This window comes from Triticum aestivum, chromosome 6A (genome assembly GCF_018294505.1).
Source record: "Triticum aestivum cultivar Chinese Spring chromosome 6A, IWGSC CS RefSeq v2.1, whole genome shotgun sequence".
Lineage (NCBI taxonomy): Eukaryota > Viridiplantae > Streptophyta > Magnoliopsida > Poales > Poaceae > Triticum > Triticum aestivum.
The window spans coordinates 195,896,847-195,904,737 of NC_057809.1; positions in this window are offsets into that span (position 1 = coordinate 195,896,847).

Here is a 7,891-nt window from a genome sequence, read left to right on the forward strand (position 1 = left end):
GCCTCCGCATGCGATGACGCGGCACGCCGCGTCGTCGCCTGCTCCGGCTCGTTCCTGTCTCGGCTTCGCAGGGGGAGGGGAGGGGGGTCCCGACCCCCCCTCCCCAACCCTCCTCGGCCTCGCGCTACCGCATTGCGGCGCGCTAGGATTTGACAGGACGCAATGCGGTTATTCTATTTCCACCCCCACCGCATGCACCCTAAACCCTAAAAACCCTAAGATAGATAGTGGGGTCACAGATGTGACGGACTCGCCTCCGCATGCGACAACATGGCACGCCGTGTCGTCGCCTGCTCCGGATCGTTCCTATCTCGGCGTCGCAGGGGGAGGGGAGGGGGTCCCAACCCCGCCTCCCCCTGCTCGGCCTCGCGCTACCGCATTGGTGAACACGCGCAATGCCGATTTCAATATCTACAAAATATTTAAATCCAAAAAATAACAACCTCAAATTTAACATGTTAAAAATGATTATCACGCTGAAGTTCAGGATAGTTATTCAGTGAAGAACAACAACTATTATAAGTACAAATAACATACTAGAAAAAATAAAAAAATACGCATATCCATCGCCCAATTACATGGCTGTTCATGGGACTAAGTCAAAGAAATCCAAACCAATGCAAATAATGAAAAGTAACATAAAAAAGAAGGAAATACAGAGGAATTGCTTTATTACTTTGCAAAGAAGGAAAAAGCAGAAGTTCACGTATAAAGAACATAGAAGTCCAGCTTCTACAAATGACCCTTACATGATCTGGAAAAAGTGCATGCATACTTGGGCTAATCCCACGATTGCTCACGAGACAAAAGTATAAAAAGGAACATCTGAAGAATTAAAAGTACGAAAGGAAACCAAACAAAGAAAATATAGAGCACCATGCGCCTTCGCCTTGCAAATGTGGAATGTAATCTGGAAAACCAGAATTCAACCATTAATAAAAAAAGAGAAGTCCAGATCTTACCAAAGATAAGTGGATGATCAAAAAACTATACCAAAACATAAACTAAGGGAAAAAGAGGATGCATGTTCCTATGGTCCAGCTCCACGCTGACACACTAGCAACAACAAAAATTGCAGAAGAAAATCTAGTAAGGGTTTCTGATACAAAGGACTTGCTGCATTATCTTACAGCGAAAGAAAAAAGAAGAAGTTCAGGTATGACAACGCAGAAGTCCAGCACAGAAACCCGGACAGACCCAACAGGATCCACCTGATCCTCCCCCGATCCCGAGCCGCCCCAGCCCTGACAGGATCCAATGAAGGAAAAGAAGAAGTTCAGGTATGAAAATGCAGAAGTCCAGCTTGTACAACGACCATTAGAAGATCTAGAAATAATGAACAAACGAATTTGTCCGAAGCATAAAATCATCTCCACAGATTGCAACACGTCCGCACCCCCTTGGAAATGATCTAGCAACTACCTTTCGACAACTGAAAGGACCAGAGGGTAAATTTCAAAACAGCTAAAATAACATGTGCAGAAACCCGCAGGAGTGCCAACATCAAATCGCTAGAAATCAAACCATAAGGACCCTCCCGATTAAAATTTACGGATTAGTAGGCCTCGAATTTCACTAAAGTACGCAAATCAGGCAGCAAACTTTAAAGAAAAACGAGAAATCACTAGAAGCGCGGGTTGCATCTCGGGCGGATGATGAACACGGGCGATTTCAAATTTGTTTGAAATAACAAAGAATTTGTGCTCCAAACTCGTACTAAAACCTAATCCCCATCGTTCCAGAACTTCGACAACATCCAAAACATGCATTAAACTTGTAACAGAAACAAGTTCATCACGACCCCGAGAGCAAATCTGCCAACGTGCTAGAATCCGAATCAAAACAATCATTTAGACTCTAAAAAACGTGTCCACATTACGCTTACATCACAAACAACACGAATGATCAGAAAAACTCACAGGGGAAGCCACGATTGCGAAGATAGCCAGAAGGTCAGGTTAGTACAAAGGGAAGTTCAGGTGTGTTACTCAAGCAGTTCAGGTTGTGATCAGAATATTACTCTGATCCCGTGATCAGAATAGTGTCTATGTATATATATATAGGTTGGAGGGAAGGAGATGCAGCCAAGGGGGTGCCCCAATTAGAAGGAATCCTACTTGGGCGCCTCCCCAATTCGGCCTCCCCCTTTCCATAAGTTCCGGAGGGGGAAGGAAGGAGGAGGGAGGAGGGAAGGAAGGAAGGGGGAGGCCGAATCCCTCCCCTTTCTTCTCTCTTCCCCTCTTTCCTTCTCCTCCTATTTAGTCCTGTATGGGGGCGCACCAGCCCCTTGTGGGCTGGTCTGTCCCGCTCTTAGCCCATAAGGCCCATATCTTTGCCGGGGGTGCCTGGAACCCCGTCCGGTGACCCGATACCATCTAGAACACTTCCAGTGTCCGAATACTATCATCCTATATATAAATATTTACCTCTCGACCATTTCTAGACTCCTCTTCATGCCTGTGATCTCATACGGGACTCCGAACAACATTCGGTCACCAAATCACATAACTCATATAATACAAAATCGTCATCGAACGTTAAGCGTGCGAACCCTGCGGGTTCGAGAACTATGTAGACATGACCGAGACACCTCTCCAGTCAATAACCAATGGCGGAACCTGGATCCTCATATTGGCTCCTACATATTCTACAAAGATATTTATGGGTCGAACCATTATGACAACATGCGTTATTCCCTTTGTCATCGGTATGTTACTTGCCCAAGAGTCGATTGTCGGTATCTTCGTACCTAGTTCAATCTCGTTACCGGCAAGTCTCTTTAGTCATTCCATAATACATCATCCTACAACTAACTCATTAGTCACATTACTTGCAAGTCTTCTTATGATGTACATTACCGAGAGGGCCCAGAGATACCTCTCTGATACTCGGAGTGACAAATCCTAATCTCGATCTATGCCAACCCAACAAACACCTTTGGAGATACCTGTAGAGCATATTTATAATCACCCGGTTACGTTGTGATGTTTGATAGCACAAAAGGTATTCCTCCAGTATCCAGGAGTTGCATAATCTCATAATCGAAGGAATATGTATTTGACATGAAGAAAGCAATAGCAATAAAACTGGACGATCAATATGCATCGCTAGCGGATGGGTCTTGTCCATCACATCATTCTCCTAATGATGTGATCCCGTTCATCAAATGACAACACATGTCTATGGTGAGGAAACTTAACCATCTTTGATTAATGAGCTAGTCTAGTAGAGACTTACTAGGGACACGGTGTTTTGTCTATGTATCCACACATGTATCAAGTTTCCGGTTAATAGAATTCTAGCATGAATAATAAACATTTATAATGATATAAGGAAATATTAAATAACAACTTTATTATTGCCTCTAGGGCATATTTCCTTCATAATACCATATACACGTGGCACTGTCGCCTTGGTCATACCGGAAAGAAACATATGCAAAAGCTTCATAAAGATGGAGTGTTAACATCATTTGATTGTGAATCGTTTGAAACATGCAAACCTTGTCTGATGGTAAAATGACTAAAATGCCATTTACTGGTCATCTAGACTGGTCGCTTGAATTATTGGATATAATAAATAGTGATGTATGTGGTTAAATGAGTATTCCGGGGCGCGGTGGATACTTATAATCTGTAATCTTCACTGGTGATTTAAGTAGATATGGGTATATTTACTTGATGAAACATAAGTCTAAAACATCTGAAAAGTTCAAGGAATTTCAGAAGAAGTTGTGAATCATCATTGCAAGAAGATTAAATTTCTACAATCAGGTGGCAGAGAAGAATATCTGAGTCATGAGTTTATGAAACATCTAAGTGATTGTGGAGTTGTCTCACAACATACTCCTCCAGGAGCTCCATAGAGAAATGAAGTATCTAAAAGGCGTAACCGAACTTTGTTGGACATGGTAAGGTCAATGATGTTATTTACCGATCTGCCCTTATCATTTCGGGGATTGCACCTGAAATAGAAACATATACACTAAATAGAGCACCATCTAAGACTGTGGAGACAACACCATATGAGTTATGGAATGGCAAGAAACCCAATTTGACGTATCTCAAGATTTGTGGTTGAGAGACTTAGGTAAAACTCTTGTAGCCAAATAAACTGGAAATCAAGGCAGACAAGTGTTACTTTGTAGGTTATCCCAAAGAAACAATTGGGTATTCCTTCTACCAAAAGTCCAAAGACAAAGTGTTTGTTACTAAGAATGGACATTTTCTGGAGAAGGAGTTTCTCGCTAAATAAATAAGTGGGAGGGCAGTACAACTCGATGAGATTATTGAATCTCTAGAAGTGAGGTCTAACGAAACATAATCTGTTTTGGAAGTTGTCCACACAACTGAACCGGAAATTACTACACCCGCTGTAGAAACTCAAGTTAAGACTAGAACTAAACCACGTAGGTCAGGAAGAGTTATCGAACCTCCTGAATGGTTTCACAATGAACTATTCATCTTAGAGGAAGATGAACCTGCGCACTATAAGGAAGCGATGGCGGCGCCCAACTTAAAAGAATGGCTCAAAGCTATTCAATCTTAAATGGAGTCCATGTACGAAAATCAAGTTTGTAACTTGGTTGATCCTCTAGAGGGTGTAAAACCCATACAATGTAAATGGATCTTCAAGAGAAAAATGTATGCGAATGGTAGTGCCACCATCTACAAAGCAAGGCTAGTTGTGAAAGGGTTTTCACAAGTTGAGTGAGTTGATTATGATGAAACTTTCTCTCAAGTGGCAATGCTGAAGTCTGTGCGGATTATGATGGCTATAGCTGCATATTTCGATTACGAGATATGGCATATGGATGTCAAAACTGCTTTCTAAATGGAAATCCAAAAGAGGATGTACACATGATATAGCTAGAAGGTTTTGTCAATCCAAAGGATACCGGAAAACTACGCAAGCTTCAAAGGTTAATATATGGTTTGAAGCAAGCATCAAGGAGTTGGAATTAACGTTTTGATGAAGTAGTGAAAGATTTTTTTCTTCATGAAAAATGACGAAGAAACTTATGTATACAACAAGTTTAGTGGGAGCTCTGTAGCATTTCTAATATTATATGTGGATAACATATTATTGATTGCGAATGATACTAAGTATCTTAGTCCAATAAAAGTCTATCTAAAGAGTGTTATTTCAATGAAAGGTTTAGGTGAAGCTGCATATATATTGGTCATAAAGATCTATAGTGATAGATCAAGACGTCTAATAGCACTAAGTTAGAGCACATACATTGACAGAGTTTTAAAGAGGTTTAAAATGGAGAATGCAAAGAAAGGACTTCTCCCAATGTCACATGGCCACTTAGCAGAAATCAATGTCCCAAGACAGTTGATGAGCGAGTGCAAATGAGCGGAGTACCATATGCCTCTGCTATTGGATCCATCATGTATGCTATGATATGTACAATACCAAATGTTTCTTATGCGCTAAGTGTTAGTAGAAGATACCAGAGTGATCCAGGAATTGCTCACTGGACAACTGTTATGTAGCAACCCGACCCAAATGGATCGGTGCATCTGTGCTCTCTGTGATCCCTGGATCGATATGACCCAACACACAGTACACTGATGAAATACTATAACGTCACATGTTAAAAAGATAACATAGATCCAGAGTATACCTCATATAACACAGCGACAAAACAATTATAAGGGTGTGGAGTCCCATCAATGCCAATGGCAAATTGAGTGTAGACTGTAACCCTACAACGTCACTCTTACTCGTCATAGAAATTCCTGCAGCATGATAAGTTGTAGCCATGTAGGTCGGTACATTGAATGTACTGTTAAGATCATAGATAAATACCTATGAAAATAACTCTGTCACTATATGCAATATGGTTGTGGAGGCTCTATGTCTTAATTTGTATAAAAGATGGTTTTTCCCTCACTCAATTTTAATCAAGATAATTAATCAATTTAGCTACTACTACTTTGCTATTATTAATGAGATGGTTCTACCAACTAGTGTCTCACAACACAAAGTCATTATTAAACCCAATAATCAAATTATAGTGTGGTGTTGAGAGTTCCATGAAAGATCCAATTGCAGGGGCTCAAGTTTTCTATAACCGGGGACACGACTAATCGATTAGGTTAATACTCTGCAGAGTTTTGCAATCTTTCCCCATAAGATTTGATCCCTCCTTTTATGTCTTTGCACTTCCTGGTGTTTGAGAACAGGATGACTGAAACATGGTCTTTCAAAGAGTATCCTTAACCAATGACAATACCCATCCAATCCTACCGTTCATCTACATCTCATAGCAATGTCCAGTTAGAGTCACAACTAAGATCAACCAAGCCAGAGCCCATGTTGGCTTGGGGTTGCACAGGTAAGCTTCCGATCTTGAAGTGTCCTTCTGTCTCTTTGATCCTGGGTGGAGCTTCCCTCGTGATAAATGGCCTACTCCAGCTCACACAGGCAAGACCTCTGGTTTCTCCAGGGTGCCCTTCAACCATTCCACCCAGTGGTGTATTGAATATTGTCTTGAGTCTTGAAATCTTGAAGTTCAAGACTTGATCCATCGTATCATATATCTCACAATTATCTTGAGTTCACTCATACCTAATCCCCTTCTACTAAAGCATAACATTATAATCAATTCATCTATTCCCAGGGTTTGGTAACAGGGTAATGGGTTCCTGCCTCATGATGGTACTCAAGCTACAAATTCAATTTACCTACTGGATGCAAGGTGAAAAGGTGGCACTAATGCAATAAAAACATATGTATTTAAAATATGATCAAAGTAAACTTGACTTGTACTTGTTGGTGAAGTACATCGCACTCACAATTCCTAATAACTCTACTCGTCACACTTTGAGAAATCTATTGTAACAAAACAATTGCATACATATAAACAATCACTCCAAAACCAAAAGAAAGCATAAACAAACATAAATAAAGCTAAAATAAACTATGAAGAACTTAGGGAAAACTCAAGAACATCAAACAAAAACAAATAAGGCTCTCCGATCTAGAAATAAAAATTTATAGAAATGAAAATCTAATTTTTTTTTTCCAGCTCATCTAATTGTTCCAAGGTCTCATTACAGTTTGCAATGCCCTCAAGAAACATCTCTTGTGCCTTCTCAACTATCAAAATCAATATTGGAAAAAACGTTGCACCATTCTTTGGATTAAATTCGGCGACGAAAACACAAAGTTTGTCCAAGCTGTGGCCACTGAATGGTTCAGATGTAACAACATTGCGAGCTTCAGAAATGATGAGGGGGGAATTGTTGATGATCACTCTGGGAAAGAAGCTTTGCTTTTTCAAACTTATACTGATCGCCTGGGCACCTCTCGTCAGACTGAAATGAAATTCAACCTACTAGATATCATACAGTGCCACACAAATCTTGACCACTTAACAGAACCGTTTACGCATGCTGAAATAGACGTGGCGATTAAGGAAATGCCGGCAGATCATGCCCCCAACCCTGATGGATTCAGTGGCGCCTTTCTCAAAGCATGTTGGACTCTCATCAAGCATGACTTTTACTCCATGTGTGACCAATTTCATGAAGGCAGTTTGGATCTCACAAGTATAAATGATGGGCTGATTACCCTAATCCAGAAAACAAACTCACCTGAGACTGTGAATGACTACAGGCTGATCACGCTGCTCAACTGCTGCCTCAAGCTGATAACCAAGCTCCCTGCCAATCGTCTACAGCGCATCATCCTAAATATCATCCATAGAAACCAGTATGGTTTCATCAAAGGGTGAACGATATAGGATTGTCTTGCTTGGGCTTTCCAATACATTCATCAGTGCCAAGCCTCGAAGAGAGAAATTATCCTACATAAGCTTGACTTTGCCAAGGCCTTCGATACGATCGAGCACGCCCCCATGCTTAACATCATGAAACAC